This window comes from Staurois parvus, unplaced genomic scaffold, assembly GCF_062004578.1.
Source record: "Staurois parvus isolate SC_StPar_1 unplaced genomic scaffold, SC_StPar_1.0 ptg001051l, whole genome shotgun sequence".
NCBI lineage: Eukaryota > Metazoa > Chordata > Amphibia > Anura > Ranidae > Staurois > Staurois parvus.
Window position 1 is genome coordinate 257,392 of NW_028318847.1, and position 19,157 is coordinate 276,548.

The window sequence follows — 19,157 nt, forward strand, 5'->3', positions numbered from 1 at the left end:
TTAAAGTTATACTGTTTACAAATAGTGGTATATATACTGGAATTACTTTTTTTTTTTTTACTAGTAATGGTGGCGATCAGCGACTTAAATCGGGACTGTGGCGGGCATTCTGACACTGGGGGGGAACAGACTTGGTGTCACTGACATCCCCAGTGACACCAATACAGTGATCAGTGCTAATAAAAAGCACTGACACTGTACTAATGGCACTGGGCATGAAGGGGTTAACATCTGTGGCGATAAAAGGGTTAACTACATAAATGTAGCAGTATTTCTGCTATAGGGCAGTGCGGAACTGGTTAAAGGGCACCTTTTGCTAATCCTTTGCCATCAATCAGGAGAGTGTTAGCGCTTCTCCTTTTCCCTCACTATCTTTGATGTGACTACCTTGAGGAACTATAATCCACCCTCGGACACAACTTCACACCAATTGGACCCCAACAAGCACGCAGAAGATATTATAGAGCTCTTAAAGAGGACACTGCCAATTTTATAATTGATAATTCTCTTTATTTCAGATTTAATCCTTGTCATCTAGTTCTGAGGACCCACAGTGAGCTTCTTTTATTGATAGTCATTCCTGCTTATTGGATTATTTCTGAAAGCAGGCTTGCTTATGGATATTGTTGTTTTATTGTGAATGTTGTTACTTTTGCTTACAATTGCCAAGAGTGATCATATTTGCTGCCAATACTAGTGTTATATTGTTATTCATGACTTAGTTACCTCCAAAATCCAACATTAACTTCATTTTGGGTCATACTACTCTGTGTGTGAGTCCATTTTACAGGTGTAATTTATCTGGGTCACCAGAGCACAGTGATGTCAGCAGAGGCTGGGCTTTCAGCAAGAGGTCCAAATTGACAGGGAACCCAAAATTACTAAGCTGCCCTTAAGGGGGTAGTGCTACACCAGCATAATTTGATATCCACAGTGGGCATATTGCAAAAAAATAATTCAAAGACAATAAGGCTTATTGTATGGAGTCTCCAATACATAAGCAATAACAAGAAAATATAAGTCCATGGATACCAGTGTTGCTCTGGGGTTTCTTGTTTCTTGTTTTTTTTATTACTATTTTTTATATATACATGGTTTTGTATTTTTTTCCTTTTTTTTGTTTTTTATTTGTTAACTTTTTTTAATACATTTGTCCGAAGCATGTTTGGGACAAGATGTTTGAAGCCATTTACAGTGGGTCAATCAACAGTAAATGGCTTCAAACATGCTTGAGACAAACATAGACCTATAATCAGACAAAAAGTATCCTAGATTGCAAGCTCCAAGGAGCAGGGCCCTCCTATCCCTCTTGTATTGAACTGTATTGTTGCTGTATTGTCTCCTTTTATATTGTAAAGCACTGAGCAAACTGTTGGCGCTATATAAATCCTGTATAATAAAAAAGTAAAAAAAAAAAAACAACAAAAATTACAAAAACATGTATAAATAAAAATGGGGACAGACTTGATGGACCATTGGGTCTTTTTCTGCTTTCACTTATATATGTTTCTAAGTTTCTGTTTGACATACATACAGCAGGAGCTACCATGCTTCCTGTACAGTTCTTCGGGTTAATAATATTTTTTCTTAAAACATTTTTACAGTGTATATTTTCATAAATAACAAATGTGCCATATTGCCATATTATCACTTATGTTTATAGTCTAGGACATAGAAGAAGCCTGGGAGTGTACAGCAAATCATGATACAAAAACAAATACAGTGAAGCAACAAAAAAGAAAAAGCCTGATATTCTTATTATTATACAGGATTTATATAGCGCCTCAGCGTTTTACAATATAAAGGGAGACAATACAGCAACAATACAGTTCAATACGACAGGGATAGGAGGGCCCTGCTCCTTGGATCTTACAATCTAGGAGGGAGGGGAGTGGTACAAGAGGTAGTAACTGTGGGGGATGGACTGGAAGGAAGAGTGGAAGATTTCATTATTAGCTGAGGGCAGGATAGGCTTCCCTGAAGAATGAGGTTTTCAGAGATCGCCTAAAAGTGAGCAAAGTAGGTGATAGTCTGATAAATTGCAATAGAGAGTTCCAGAGGATGGGGGAAGCGCTGGAGAAATCCTGGAGATGAGCATGGGAGGAGGAGACAAGGGAGCTAGAGAGCAGGAGGTCTTGTGAGGAGCAGAGAGTACGGTTTGGGTGATATTTAGAGACAAGATTGCTGATGTAAATTGGGGCAGATTTATAAATGGCTTTATACGTTATTGTTAATGTTTTGAATTTTATCCGTTGGGCAATGGGAAGCCAGTGGAGGGATTCGCAGAGAGGGGTGGCAGATACAGAACAGTTAGTAAGGGGGATGAGTCTGGCAGCAGCATTCATGATAGACTGAAGAGGGGATAGCCTGCCAATGACGAGGGAGTTACAATAGTCAAGGCAAGAGATAACCAGGGAGTGAATAAGTTGCTTAGTAGTTTCAGAGGTTAAGAACGAGCGTATCTTGGAGATGTTGCGGAGGGGAACTCTACAAGATTTGGACAGCGATTGGATTTGGGGCTGAAAGGACAGATGGGAGTCTAGGGTTTACACCTAGCACCCTGGCATGAGGGGAGGAACTGATGGTTGTGTTATTGATTTTGATGGAGAAGTCAGGGGAGGGGGCACGGGCTGGAGGGAATACTAAGAGCTCAGTTTTGGAAAGATTGAGTTTGAGGAAGTGGAGTGACATCCATGCCGATATGTCACTTAGTAGGTTAGTAATGCGAGAGGAGACTGAAGGGGTGAGGTGAGGGGTAGAAATATATAGATTTGTGTGTCATCAGCATAGAGTTGGTACTTAAAGCCATGGGAGTTTATCAAGTGACCAAGGGAGGAGGTGTAGATGGAGAAGAATAGGGGCCCAAGGATGGAACCTTGAGGGACCCCTACAGAAAGAGGGAGTGAAGAGGAGGAGCCAGAGTTATAAGTAATGCTGAAGAAGCGCTGCGATAGGTAGGAGGAGAACCAGGAGAGAGCAGAGTCTCGGAGGCCAAGAGAGTGGAGTTTTTTTTGAGAAGGGGATAGTCAACCGTATCAAAAGCCGCAGAGAGGTCGAGTAGTAAGAATACAGAGTAGTGGCCATTGGTTTTAGCAGTTAGTAGATCATTAGTGAGTTTCAGTAGGGCAGTTTCAGTGGAGTGTAGTGAGCGAAAGCCAGACTGTAAAGGGTCAAGAAGGTTGTTTTCACTGAGGTAGGAGCTCAGGCGATTGTAGACTAGGCGTTCTAAGAGTTTAGAGGTAAACGGGAGCAGGGAGATGGGTCTTAAGTTGTTCAGGTTGGTTGGGTCCCGGGAGGGCTTTTTAAATATGGGAGTGATGTGTGCATGCTTTAGAGGGAGGGGAAGGCACCGTTAGAAAGGGAGAGACTGAAGATGTCAGTGAGGGAGCATAGGATGGAAGAAGAGGGTGACGTAGTAGCTGTGAGGGGACAGGGTCCAGGGTGCAGGTAGTGAGACGGGCTTCTGAGAAAACTTTAGTGACCTCTTCAGTAGTAGCAAGGTCAAAAGAGGAAAGTGTTGAGGGAAGTTTAGTATGAGGTATGCTAACTGGGATGGATGTCTCTGCAGTGGCGATGCCCCTATGAATTGCTTCTATCTTGTTTTTGAAATGATTTGCAATCTCGTGAGCAGTGAGTGAGGTGCTGGGTGGAGGTGAAGGTGGAGAAAGTAGAGAGTTAAAAGTAGAGAAGAGACGACGAGGACTGGATGATAAGATATTGATGAGAGTGACAAAGTAGGCTTGTTTGGCAGCATGGAGGGAGGAATTGTATGTTAAGAAAGCAGATTTATATAGGGTGAATGCTTGGTGAGATTTGGTTTTACGCCACAGTCGCTCCAGCGCACGACTGTCGTTTAAGATTTCTGGTGTTGTCAGTCTGCCAAGGTTGTAATGGTCGGGGCCTGATGCTTCGTGTTGTTAGAGGAGCAAGTGAGTCTAGTGTGGATGAAAGCAAACTGTTGTAGACAGCAGTGGCCAGGTCAGGGCAGGACAGGGGAGAGATTCTGTCATAGAGGTGGTCAGTTGCAGAGTGGAAAGGAGCAGGGTTCAAGTTGTGAAGGTTTCTGCAGGTAATTGTTTGCTGCTTGGAGGGATAAGTGTTTGAAGATGAGGACACTGTGAAGGTGATGAGATTGTGCTCATAGAGAGGAAAGGGGGTGTTTGTGAAGTTGTAGGAAGTGCAAAGATGGGAGAAAACAAGGTCTAATGTATTCCCATCAGAATGAGTGGAGGACTGTGTCCATTGTGCTAATGCAAAAGATGAGGTGTTAAAATCTCCGAGAATGATAGTGAGTAGTTCAGAGGAGAGAAAGTAGGGTAGCCAGGCGGAGAAATCATCAAGAAAGCGCGACACCGGTCCAGGAGGCCGATAGATTACTGCAATCCTCAGAGAAATGGGAGAAAACAGCCAAATGCTGTGAGTCTCGAAAGAAGAGAAGCATAGAGCGGGAGGGTTAGGGAAGACTTGAAAGGTGCTCAGTGGGGATAGAAGCAAACCAACCACACCTCCTTTCCGACCACTGGGTCTGGGTGAGTGGGTCCAGAGAAGGCCTCCATAGGAAAGTGCTGCGGGAGAAGAAGAATCTGCTGCTTGAAGCCAGGTTACTGTAATTGATAGTAGGTTAAAGGAGCAGGACACAAAAAGGTCATGGACAGAGATGAGCTTAGTACAGACAGAGCGAGCATTCCAGAGTGCACATGAAAAAGGGAGGGTGGTTTTTGGGAGCATGGGGACTGATATTAAATTGAGAGGATTTGCGGCTATTCCTGGAGGAAAGAGGGTGCCTGGTGTGGGGGTGAGATAGTGGAGGACCAGGGTTTGGGGAGATATCCCCAGAGGTTAGGAGAAGAAGAAGGGTGAGGAAAGTAAGATGGGAGCGGGATGTACACGAGTGTACATGCCTTCCAGTCCTGGTGTTTGGATCAGCAGGTAAGTAAATTATCAGCAGGAGGTGATGAGAGCAGTAGTAGGGAGATGGTAGTAGTGAGGGTGATATGTATAATCTTTGGGGTGGAGCAGAGGGGTAAAGAAATGAGATTTTGGGAACGCAGGATAGTAATATGAAAAGGAAGAGTAGAGACAGCATATTAAAAGGTAGGTGGAGTGGGACTCAGACTTCTAGGAGATGTTTCCCAGGGTGTTTGCTTGCAGTCCATCCAGCGTGCAGTAGAGTTCTTTGCTGTATCTTCCTGCTGCTTGAGTTATCCTGCTTTAGTTAAACTGCTGTGTTCAACTGCAGCTTGCCACTCCAGCAAAAACTGCACTCACGCAGAAAACTACACTCCATCTGTGACTATGTCCCCCATCTGTGACCTCCCCCCCATGAGCTTATCTAAATTTATAAGGAGATGGTCAACTCTTCCCCGCCCCAATTAGGAACTGATATACTGTTAAAGTGTTACTAAACATACAAGAGTAAAATCAATCTGTATATGCAGTAAAGCATGCTTGTTATACTCAATGTGGAAGCTTAGGGGTTAATCCTCCATATTATGTAAAAAGGCTGTTTGATCCTGTCTTCTCTGATTCTCCCCTTCTACTGTCCCCAATCCATCTGCTGATAGTACAGAGCTCTAGAAATCACTCTGCACATGCTCAGTTTAGTGTGTATGGCTAGAGAGTTTTTTATCTTTAGTCAGCACTGTCCAGACAGAGGGTCAGGGATTATGCAGCCTCATAGGGCAGGCAGAGCAGAATGAAAACTCCTCCTACAAGCTTTAACCAGTGCTCAGCTGGGCACTGATAGAAGTCACAAGACCGCCATATACTGCTGATGAGAAAAGGTATTTAGCAGTTTATATTTATATAAATAATTGCATTTCCATGTTCTGTGTGCTGTGGGAGACCAGATATAGGAACCAGGAATTTATATAATTGGGCCTATTCTAAAAACAATGTAAAGTGCGATGAAGATGATTAAAGTGCAGTGACCCATATTAACCAATCAGAAAAATTTTCTTATCTAGCCATATGCCAGCCATAGACGGTTCGAAAATTGGCCAATTTTTCGTCCAAAAAATTAATCGGCCGATTTTCGCGCTGTTAGTGGGTTAATTCGTCGGCCGGTTTTCGCGTTTTTTCCACTTTTGGATTATCGGTCATGTTGGAAAATTCGTGGAAAACGACCGATTTTCGCATCAATGGTGGTCAAATCGTACAATCGTTTTTATGAAAAAAATATGCGCATGAGCCATGACCTGGAAGGAACAGAAGTTTTGCCTGTTATATGGGGTGAAGTTTATGACTTGGTCAGCCGATTTTTGTAATAATTGGTGGTTACGTCGGTTTAACGACCGACCAATGTTTCGTTTATCAGACGAAAAAACAGCCGGTTTTCGAGACGTCTATGGCCTGCAATAGTCATGTACAATTTGGTTGGTGTAGGTTCATTCCTTCTGGATATCATCATTGTTCTTTGTTCAGCCTTATGTAATAACCAAGAATTAGACAAAACAAAGCATTATATTATCTGAATTGTAATTATAAAGCAATAAAATGATTTACTGAGTGACTAGGGTCTGATCTCAGCCTGTGGCATTAGCCTCAGACACTTCTGGAATAGAAAAATAAGGATAGATCCTAAGCAGGTTTGCAATGTCCCATGGAGATTAGGAAAGCCATCAAGTGGACAAATTCAGTTAAGCCTTAACACACAAGAGGTTGTCACCACATTTTGTGTGCACTGTCTGAAAGCTGATTACATAGTAATGTATAAATGATCTCTTCAATTAGCTTTTACATTTAATCTTAAGAAGAATAGTATAAATGTCCAAAGCTGCCTACAAAATTTATGAATGGGAAAGTTTTAGGGAGGAATATTTAAAAATCACCTATGTGATGCATGAAAAACCTCTCTGGACAAGGATAGGAACTGGAGTCCATCAACATATCACCATTATTAGTGATAGCTATAGTCAAATAAATGCTTAAAGCCTAATGACCAGGAAATACTTTTTTTTTTTTTAAAAGAAAGGGACATATTTAAAGAGCGGTTGAATGTGACATTTACCAAACATTCAGTTCAAGTGAATCTTCTCATTGCATCTGTTTTTATATGAAACTGATCGATTCATTGGCACTGAATGCTTGGTGAATGTCACATTCAATGCTTTATATACAGTATATTCCCCTAGCTGTACCTTTAGAAAAAAACACCAAGGCAAGTGTAAGAGTTGTCCATATAAAGTAATATACATAAGGCGATTGAAAGAGTTATCCACTGTTTTAGCATGGTGTAGCATTCTAATCTCCAGTCTTGACTTTTTACCTTACAGCAATACATGCAGTAAGCTCAGGGCTGAGCTCATGAGACCAAAAAAAATAATGACATCCCCTATCTCCACCTTGGTACATGTTCCAGTTGGCCTGCTATTACTACCTATGGGCAGTTCATGAGTCTGTACATGTGTATAGCTGTAGGTTGAACATTTGGCCCAATAGTGATGGTTGACCTTTTTGGTGATCAGATAAAGGATTATGGATTACAGATATATTATAGTACCTTACCATCACTGATGCAATGGTTGGTGGGGTGTTTGGTGATTATAGGTGCACTTATCCTGTGATGACCTGTATATACAATAATGGGGAAAAGAAACATGCCCTAATAGAACCCTTGCCATTGTACATCTGTACATATTATTACAGATGTAATGAGTATTTTCTATGGCCACTAAACTTGTAATGTATAAAAGCACGGATAGATAAAATGAACTATTACATTTAGTGAATAAAGAATGTAATTAAAGCTGAACTTAGGGCAAAACAAATAATTTAAATTTTCAATAGTCACATTGGGGGGGGGGGGGGGATTTACTAAAACCAATTAGATTCTATGTTTTATTGGCAAAGCTTAATTGAACAATCTGAAGTTGGAAGCTGACTGGTTACTATGCACATCTGCACCAGATTCTGTGTACACCAGCTGAAGTAAATCTCCATCAAAGTGAATACCAAATGTATTTGCAAACCCATTTATTACCTTTTAAAAGTAGTGGTGACATCATCGTTGTGATGCACAAAACATTTACAGAGAGCAGAGCTGTGGGAGGAGGGACCCAGGACCCACTACAGGCTGCCTGCAGAAAATAGGGGCCTATTATTGTGTTATTAAGCCTGTCCTGCCAATGGTAGGACAGAGGATAATGAAGGGCCAGAGTTTTTTTTCTGGACAGGCCCCCCAATACATGCATCCGTAATGGAAGGACCCTTTACAACAGGAGGAGCTCCGGTATGCACTATTCATTGGATACAAAATTGATTAGGTGGCTTTTTGGAAAATCTTCTTGAAGGTGAACTTACACGTTAAGGTCAACATTGTAAAAATATGTACTCATTAAAATGAATCTACACTTTTATGTTATGGAGAACACTCCACCAACAAGAACTTATTTATGGAGCTAATTTAAATACTTCTAACACTAATTCTCCTAAGGCTTTCCTAGGCCTATGCCCAAATGTACAAATACAGTAGGTGATTTTGAGGTGAACATTTATTGGTCGAAGCAATAAAGTTTGTACAAAAGATCAATCTGAGATGAACATCAGTTACAAATCTGTTTGTAGACTGGAACATTTTGTTTTCAGATAAACAATTTTTTCACATTTCTGTTTTTTCATCTAAACTTTGTTGAATGAATCCATATACACAGCTAACTGAGCATTTCCTGTACCTGAAAGTACTAGTTCAATATTGTATGACCGCATTATGTGTGCATTTGTGAATGCACTCTATTTTGGCAGAGATATTGTTTATTGAATATTATTTAGTAAGAGAGATTGTTTATAAGTATGATGAGCACTGTTTTCTGCTGATGGGTAGACTAAGTACTAAGTGCTTTTTAATTTTTTTTGCAGGTAGATTATTTTTCTAACATAACTGTAAAACTGAATTTAAATTGTATTTGTGATAAAAAGAAGAAACAACTTTTGTGTAATCCCAGGATAACCTACATAATACTCATCATTTTGAAAGGAGTTGTTGATGGCACAAGCCTTGTGTGGGTGTGCCCTTGATCTACTGATATAGTATGATTCTCTGTTGTATGTATGTGTTACTGTATATATTCTAGTATTGTTGCAGTCAGTTACACCAACTACCCTCAGGGTATTTTCTACTATGTATATAACCACCTCTCTCAAACAGATGAATATATTCATGTATACAACCAAATAGGAGTCCAGAGTAGGGTTGGGTCACCTTAAAAGTACTTGCACATGGTACTGATGTATTAACATCAGATTTGTAACAGAAAGTTCCTGCATAAAAAAGAGGATGAATTGTATAATAAATGCATGTATTCACACATACGCTTACATAAAAAACATTTTTCTAGCTTTTCTTCAGTTGTGTCATACACACATTTGCCCATATGTACGCATATACATGTGTATGAGTGTAAAATACTAACCAGCAAAGCAGATAAATATATATATATTTTTTTTACTGATCTACAGTATATGCATAACAACTTTACTTGCTTGTGTGTACAGGTCTATTAAAAACAATGGGTTGCATTTAGATCAGTACAAAATGCATGAATGCCTAAAACATAAGATAGAAAAACAGCAGTCTGTGGGGGTGTAAAGTACTACAGTTTTCTCCTCATCAAGTGAACTGGCAGAAGAAATTAATTAATTATTGGTTTGAAGTCAGTCAAGAGTCAATACGGTTCGAAAGAGAAGGAAGTGGTTGTCAAGGGTAACATGAGTCTAGTAACCATTACAAGCAACTCGTCATGAAGTGTGGTACCTGTGCTAGGTAAGGTATCCTGTAGTGGACACTTTTTTGGGCACTAGGTGCACGATGGGTCCCCATTCCATTACTGGATGGGTGGAGTGGGCAAGAGCTCAGCATGTCGCTCCTAAATGCCAACACTTATAGTCTAGGTGTGCATTGACAAAGGACTAGGAGGTCAGCGGAAATCCGGTTCATTTACTCAATGTACACAGTGTATGGCCTATCTTTAATTTGGAGGACCACCTTAAGGCTGACGTTTCCTGAAAGTGGTCACTGCCTTGTCTGGGGAATTGATGAGCATGACACAGCAAAGATACCCCATGTGCAGGACGAGTGACCCCGTCCACGGTGCCTAGCATAGCCCAGAACCTGGTGGGCTTACAGTCACAAGGAACATTGACCACCACCAGCCCATACACAACACTGGGAAGAAAGTGTTTGTGAGAATAACCGTGGAATAAATATTGTGGTCCCTGAAATTTGTCATTCTATAATGGAAATGGAGAACATACAGTTGCAAGAAAAAGTATGTGAACCCCTTGGGATTACGTGGAGTTTTGCATGAATTGGACATAAAATGTGCTCTGAACGTCATCTAAGTCACAACAATAGAAGAACACAGTCTGCTGAACATAATACTACACAAACATTAGATTTTGCCATGGTTTAATTGCACATAACATGTAAACATTCACAGTGCAGGGAGGAAAAAGTATGTGAACCTTTGGACTTATTAACTGGTTGACCCTCCTTTGGCAGCAATAACCTCAACCAAACGTTTCCTGTAGTTGCAGATCAGACCTGCACAACGATCTGGAGTAATTTTGGACCACTCCTCTTCACAAAACTGTTTCAGTGTACTAATATTCTTGGGATGTCTGGTGTGAATCGCTCTCTTAAGGTCATGCCACAGCATTTCAATCGAGTTGAGGTCAGGACTCTGACTGGGCCACTCCAGAAGGCGTATTCTGTGCTGTTGCAACCATTGTTTTGTTGAATTACTTGTATGCTTTGGGTCATTGTCCTGTTGCATCACCCATCCTCTGCAGAGCTTCAGTTGGCGGACAGATGGTCAGACGTTTTCCTGCAAAATGTCTTGATAAACTCTGGAATTCATTTTCCCATCAATGACAACAATCCGTCCAGGCCCTGAGGCAGCAAAGCAGCCCCAAACCATGATGCTCCCTCCGCCATGTTTTACAGTGGGGATGAGGTTTTGATGTTGGTGTGCTGTGCCTTTTTTTCTCCACACATAGTGTTGTGTGTTGTTCCCAAACAACTCAATCTTGGTTTCATCTGTCCACAGTATATTTTGCCAGTAGTGCTGTGGAACATCCAGGTGCTCTTTTTCAAACTTCAAACGTGCTGCAATATTCTTTTTGGACAGCAATGGCTTCCTCCGTGGTGTCCTCCCATGTACTCCATTCTTGTTTAATGTTTTCCTTATTGTAGATGTGTCAACAAAAATGTTAGCATGTGCCAGAGATTTCTGTAGGTCTTTAGCTGACACTCTGGGATTCTTCTTTACCTCATGCAGAATTCTGCGCTGTGCTCTTGCAGTCATTTTTACAGGACGACCATGCCTAGGGAGAGTAGCAACAGTGCTAAACTTTCTCCATTTGTAGACAGTCTGTCTTACCGTGGACACATGAACATCAAGGATTTTGGAGATACTTTTGTAACCCTTTCCAGCTTCATGCAAGTCAACAATTCTTGATCGTAGGTCTTCTGAGAGCTCTTTTCTGCGAGGCATGGTTCACATCAGACAGTGCTTCTTGAAACCAGTAAACCCAAAACAGGTGTGTGTTTTTTAAGGGCAGGACAGCTGTCAGCAACACATCCAATATCATCACACTGATTGGAGTCAAGGTTGGCTCACTCCTGGCTCCAATTAGCTCTGGGAGAAGTCATTAAGCTAGGGCCTCACATACTTTTTCCTCCCTGCACTGTGAATGTTTACATGTTATGTGCAATTAAACCATGGCAACATCTAATGTCTGTGTAGTATTATGTTCAGCAGACTGTGTTCTTCTATTGTTGTGACTTAGATGACGTTCAGAGCACATTTTATGTCCAATTCATGCAAAACCCCATGTAATCCCAAAGGGTTCACATAATTTTTCTTGCAACTGTACAATTAAAGCCATAGAGCGATAATTGTGATAAAAAAAAATTAAGAGCTGCTAGTTTGTACAAGCACCAGAGCAAGGTATGACAGACAGCAAAAACTGCCCCCATTTTATAATGATGTGCTGGATGAATGGTTTAGTAGAGACTAACTAGGATGAGACTGTTATTTCTTGAAACAACCGAGCAAGTCATCTATAGTACAATGTAATAGTGACAAAGTGTCATAGTAGTTACAAAATGTAAAAAGACAGTATCAGGTTATGAAAAAGAAGTTCAACAAATTAAATAGGTTGACAAAAATGCAAAGTAGGCCACTTGGCATCTTTTTTACCCAGTTGTCTTGGGAATCTTTATTTTTAAACCTAAGAAACAGTACTGTGTAAATCACCAGACCCTGCAATAGCAAATGACTTTAAAAATATCTAGTTATGTTGGTAAAATGGGACAAAAAGACAAAATTTCCTATGATAGCCTCATGCACCTAACACAGGACTAAAGAGAGAGGATCTTCAGGAGCCAGTGAGATGGTGGAATTTGTAGTCATGGTCCTAAACCTTCACCTTGTAAAACAACCCCTTCAGTTTAAAATAGAAATGAAAGGCAAACCATTTGTTTATAGATAAACCCCCCCATTATAAATACCTTTTTTCCACTGTGCTCATATACTCTCTAACCTCCTTATGCAGCTGAGAACAGAGAGCTGGGGGAGGACAAGTGAAGGAGAAATTCCCAGCATGGTTAGAGAACTGACCACGGTGTGTTCTCCTGTCTAGTGTGGTCAGTTTTTAATAGGAAAGCAGTAGAATTTCACGCAATGGAAACAATACAAAGAGAACAGGATAATTTTTCATTTAAGTACATGGTATAGAAGGCACATATTAGGAATATGAAATGTTTGGTTTACATAGTCTTTAAGCTTAAGGATCAATTTATACTTTTGCATAAATTGGCTCACTGTTTTCTGTGGGCCCTACCCGTGCATTTTTTTTTTTTTTTACAGAAAAGCAGCATATGCATTACTTTGCATTACCCTAAAAAATAAATGTTCTGAAAGTTAGGTACATTTGTTTTGAGCTGGTATGCAAGTTAGGGTGCCATTAAAAATGAATGGGCATGTACCGCATCGCACACAAACTGCATATATTTGTACACAGCACTATAATACAACATGTAAGCAGAGAAGTGAATGCAGCCTAAAAGGCCTCAAAAAATATTAGGAAAGCTGAGATAAGAGGAAATGCAATTTATAAAAAATCACTACGTGAAAAATACCTGCTGATAAACTGTGTCAAGACAGTATGAAACTTCAGACTTTCTTTTATCTACAACAGGCGAATTGAAAAGCTGATGCTCTGTTTGTATTCTAAGAAGCTGAAACAGTTGAGCAGTTTTCAGACAGATACTAAGGCCTCATGCACACTGCTTTGGCCATCTCTCCTAGATGCCTTTCTTCCTGGCAGCAAAATTGGGCAGAAAAAATTGTTGATGCTTGTAAACGTGTGTAACACGTTTGGGAGCGTCAAGCACTTGGGCTTTAATACATCTTCTGTTTGAACTGCTAATGGATTTGTCATTGTTTGGCAATACTCTTGTACACCTTTACATGCACTATTTACACACCTTTGTTATACTGCATAGCTAGCAAGGTGGATTTCTCTTGTCAATGCAGCTTTCTTTTCCACCAGCCCATCATTAGCTATAAATGGTCATTATCCCCTGAGCTTCCAGGATGTGTGCATATAGGAAAATAATGCAGTGCGTAAACTGAAATGGTGGCCAAATAAATTACAAATCCTATGGCAGGTAAAACAGTAAAGCTACATTCACATCACAGATTAATTGTAGTTGCAGTTCCTTCTGCGGTTCTCAGCAGCTCTCAATGGCTAGGTGCAGCCGCCAGCCCCATTCACTATAATGACAGGTTGCTGGCAGCCACAGCTATTCGCCATTCTCTACACAGCTGGCGAATAGCTGCTGCCTCCAGCAACCTGCCATTATAGTGAATGGGGCTGGTGGCCACACCTAGCCACTGAATGTCACTGAGATCTGCTGAAGGAACTGCCGCTACAATTTGCACCAGCCTTAATTGCTGGTTTGATTGTAGCCTTAATGTATATATGCAATTCAAATGTGGATTTAGCTGTTTTCCTGAAGTTTTTCTAGAGGTCACAAAATTCTTAGCTGATAAAAGACTATAACTTCTGTTTTAGGCTTCATGCACACTGTTAAGCTCAAAAACGTTTTTTTTTTCCAAACTACCAGAGTTTATAGAAGTCTTCAGCAGCAAAAATGTGGTAAAAAGCCATGCTTTCGCATGCGCGTTAATGCGATTGAGTGTTTTCGAGCATTAATCTGCATTCCTGCATCTGGTGTTAATGCATTCTATTGGCCAGAATTCTAGCTATTAGAATGCACTAACACGGGAACATGAGAGCACTTGTTAATATGCATTAATGGGCACCAACTTGTGTTTTTTTCACTTTTGAGCTTTTTATTATGCTAAAAAGCTCCTCTCCTGAATGCACAAATGATGTTTTTTTCTGCCTGTAAACTCCACTGCTACCAAGCTACTGAAAATGCCTATAGTGTGCATGGACACACTTGCAGTGCACTTCATAGCCTATTTGCCTTTAGAAAATTAACCCCACAGGGTAACATGGTGAGGATTTTAGAAGCAGAAAAAAATAAAGCTCAAACCAGCTCAGATGGCTGTAGGAGCAGCTTCTTTGAGCTGCAATGTGCATGAGGCCTTAGATAACTTAAATATAGAAAAAATTGAATGAAGCAGCTAATATGGAGAAAGTTAAAATAGATGGATGGAAAATCAAGTTGGTAGACCGATTGTTTGATTTTTGTATAGTGTGCTTACTGTGACAGTTGATTTCTGTTTCAAGATTGAAAACAGGTAAAGCAACTCCCTTATATACTACTATACAATAATATAAATATAATAAAATATAATAATAAATATACACACAACTTAAATACACATAATTATGCAAACGCAGCTCCCTTATAATTTTATTTCATCTGTGTATTTGATGTTTGCCCGGAGTTCACCTTTAAAGGCTGAATAATATCCTATTACATGTTACACCCATATTAGGGTGAAACATGTATCATGGTACCAAATGGACCTGCAGGCCCCCAGAAAGCAGACCAGCAGCTGTCAGATTTGAAGTCATTGTAGCTCTGGGGGCTCTGGAAATGAATAAACTACAGGTCCATATAACATAGTTAATGGACTGTGAAGAAAAGCACTCTATGAATAGAGTATGGGTGGATGAATGAAAGGTCAGTCTCCTCCATTTATAGAGTATTAATAGTATTGCTTTTATGAATGGGGCTGGATGTGGTAAAGGTGGGCATAGCTGACACATTTCACAAGTGCCTGTGACAGGCCCAGCAGCTTGTATTAACCCTCACAGCACCTGGCACCAGAAGATTACAGCTGTGGGGGTATAGGTGGAGGCGGCGGAGAAATGAGATGTCACAGAACAGAGCAGCCAACAGCACAGGAGGCACCTCCCATTCAATGTAAGTTCTGTCCCTTGTGCTGATTAATATCCAATTAAACTTAAGCTTTAAAGCGGAGTTCCAGCTGAAACAAAAAGTCAGCAGCTGCAAAAACTGTAACTGCTGACTTTTAAAATGCAGCCACTTGCCTGTCCCTCAGTCCAGCGGTGTCCTCACCACCGCTAGTTTCACCAGCCATCTTCTCTTCCTGGTGCCAGCATCTTTAGTGTGGGCCCCCGGCTGTGACAGTGCCCACTGTGCATGCTCAAGAAGCGCTGCGCTTTGTGAATGGCCCCGTAGTCTTCTGGGATCTGTCACATGTCCCAGAAGACTACGGAGGGGGGGGGGAACAACTTCCTCTTCCGATCCCCTAGGCAATGGCAGCAGACGTGGGAGCGGGTACCTGTCAAATTCGGGTACCCACTCCCCAAAGGTACCAATCCTTAATGTGGAACTGGGGACAAAGCATTAAAGCGGAACGTCCCCTTTTGGGTGGAACTATGCTTTAAGTTCCACAAAAAAAACACCACAGGTTCTGAGGACTGCCTTATGGAGAAGTCATCACACAGCTAATAGGGTGAACATTACAAGGTTTACAAAACAGACAGCTACTTTCTACTTCAAATTAAACAAGTTAAAAATGTACGTAGGTCACTGGTCATAACTGCAAAGTCAAATATTTGCTGAGTGTTTAGTACATCTTAGTAGATATTTTGTTAACAGCTTCTTCATGTTTATATTATAAATCTAGCCTGCTGCTGTAATTACCTTTCCAGTGAAGACCTGCTAAACAACTCTACAACTATATATCTTGCCTGGAAATCCAGAATAACGTCACACAGTTTTTCCAGCACCATATAAGGTGGAGAGGTTTATAGGGTCGCATGGTATACGTGTCACCTTATCCCATCTGGAGAATGTCTCCCAGAGGAATTAAACTCTGAATCCAAGAAATGGTGCAAAATAACATAGGGTCTGCTATATGTCCGACATCAGGATATTTTTTAAAATATATTAAGTCCTGAGCTATTCTTATACTCAAAATAGGATAGCAACTCCAGACACATACAACTTTATTCATTATTAACTCTGTTAATGTTACCAATGGGCAGGTGTGTTACCACCCATTGGTAACTTTCATTGATCATTTCTATTTATGTTGCAATTCATATATTTGTATGTTCCAGATACTACTGTCAGCCCTGTACTTCTGGCCCTTTGGCTGTAAGAGCTGTGGCTGTCATACAGGGAAGTGATCATGGTGTTTATCCATCCCCCCTCTTCCCTTGCCCATTCACTGAACGTCTTGTATTCTGTGAATGATTAGGCTGTGCAAGAACTGGCATCTTAAGACGTCCAAGGGCAGTGCTAGGACAAAGTCATCTGGCACCCAAGCCAAGCCTACCAAAGTGCCCCCCTAATTCCAAGCTTTTTAATTTGGTGCAACAAAAGTGAACAAATACAAATTTGAAAGGTTTCATTTAAATGTAAAAAAAAATAGCTAAGGGAAAGGGATGTAGAAATAAAAAAAACAAACTAAATATGGTTAACTTTCATAAAGGCAGTAGAATTGTTTATGGTGCAAAACTTTTTTTTAAATTCTCCGCTACAAAAGTAAGGAATTCAAATTAAGATTTCTTAATTTACATTAAGAAGGAATGCAAACTGAAAAATTCATACAAATTAAAAAAGTTATGCAATAAAATTACTATGTTAAGAAGGGGATGAAGAAGGTACTGTAATTTAAAGCCCAATTGGGTTAGCTTAAGGTTAATAAGGGACTTAAAGTGTTACAAACCCACAACAGTAAAATCAGTCTATATATGCAGTATAGCATACTTGTTATACTCACTGTGGAGCCTAACAGGTTATTCCTCTACATTGTGTAAAACTACAAATGTACAACACACAGTACAAAATGAAAGTGCTTTCACTTTAATAAACACAATATTTGATAGATAAAAATTAATGAAATCACTCTAACCTGAAACATGTTTACAGTATATACATACAGTGCCTTGAAAAACTATTCATACCTCTTGAAATTTTCCACATTTTGTCATGTTACAACCGAAAAAGTAAATGTATTTTATTGGGATTTTATGTGATAGACCAACACAGAGTGGCACATAATTGTGAAGTGGAAGGAAACTGATAAATGGTTTTCATTTTTTTTTACAAATAAATATCTGAAAAGTGTGGCATGCATTTGTATTCAGACCCCTTTACTCTGATACCCCTAACTAAAATCTAGTGGAAGCAATTGCCTTCAGAAGTCACCTAATTAGTAAATAGAGTCCACCTGTGTGTAATGTGATCTCAGTATAAATACAGCTGTTCTGTGAAGCCCTCAGAGGTTTGTTAGAGAACATTAGTGAACAAACAGCATTATGAAGGCCAAGGAACACACCAGACAGGTCAGAGATAAAGTTGTGGAAAAGTATAAGCATGGTTAAGTTATAAAAAAATATCTCAAGCTTTGAACATCTCACAGAGCACTGTTCAATCCATCATCAGAAAATGGAAAGAGTATGGTACAACTGCAAACCTACCAAGACATGGCAGTCCACCTAAACTGACAGGCTGGGCATGGGGAACATTAATCAGAGAAGCAGCCAAGAGGCCCATGGTAACTCGAGGAGCTGCAGAAACCCACAGCCAAGGTGGGAGAACCTGTTCACAGGACAACTATTAGTCGTGCACTCCACAAATCTGGCCTTTATGGAAGAGTGACAAGAAGAAAGCCATTGTTGAAAGAGACCCATAAGAAGTCCCGTTTGCAGTTTGCGAGAAGCCATGTGGGGGACACAGCAAACATGTGGCAGAAGGTGCTCTGGTCAGATGAGACCGAAATGGAACTTTTTGGCCTAAAGACAAAACGCTATGTGTGGCGGAAAACTAACACTGCACATCACCCTGAACACACCATCCCCACCGTGAAACATGGTGGTGGCAGCATCATGTTGTGGGGATGCTTTTCTTCAGCAGGGACAGGGAAGCTGGTCTGACTTGATGGGAAGATGGATGGAGCCAAATACAGGGCAATCTTAGAAGAAAACTTGTTAGAGTCTGCAAAAGACTTGAGACTGGGGCGGAGGTTCACCTTCCAGCAGGACAACGACTCTAAACATACAGCCAGAGCTACAAGGGAATGGTTTGGATCAAAGCATATTCATTTGTTCGAATAGCCCAGTCAAAGTGCAGACCTAAATCCAATTGAGAATCTGTGGCAAGACTTGAAAATTGCTGTTCACAGATGCTCTCCATTCAGTCTGACAGAGCTTGAGATATTTTGCAAAGAAGAATGGGCAAAAATGTCCCTCCTATAGATGTGCAAAGCTGGTAGAGACATCCCGAAAAAGATTTGCAGATGTAATTGCAGCAAAAGGTGGTTCTACAAAGTATTGACTCGGGGGCTGAATACAAATGTATGCCACACTTTTCACATATTTCTTTGTAAACATTTTGAAAACCAATCATCATTTTCCTTCCACTTCACAATTATATGCCACTTTGTGTTGTTCTATCACATAAAATCCCAATAAAATACATTTACATTTTTGGTTGCAACATGACAAAATGTGGAAAATTTAAAGGGGTATGAATACTTTTTCAAGGGACTGTATATAGAAAAAAAAATATGAACTCAGACTTAGAATAATAGCATATCAGGCACAAACCAAACCCTCTTCATTTCTCTGACTACATTTCATCAACAACAAAATTAAATAAATGCAATCTGAGATTTTGCAAAGCTACACCATCCATAAGT

General features: G+C 40.4%; 1 protein-coding gene across 1 annotated transcript in view; it reads right to left on the minus strand.

Moving 5' to 3' along the window:
* SPTBN2 (spectrin beta, non-erythrocytic 2) overlaps positions 1-19,157 on the minus strand; it is a 311,949-nt gene that overhangs the window by 245,503 nt on the left and 47,289 nt on the right. The gene's annotated exons all lie outside the window — the stretch shown is intronic.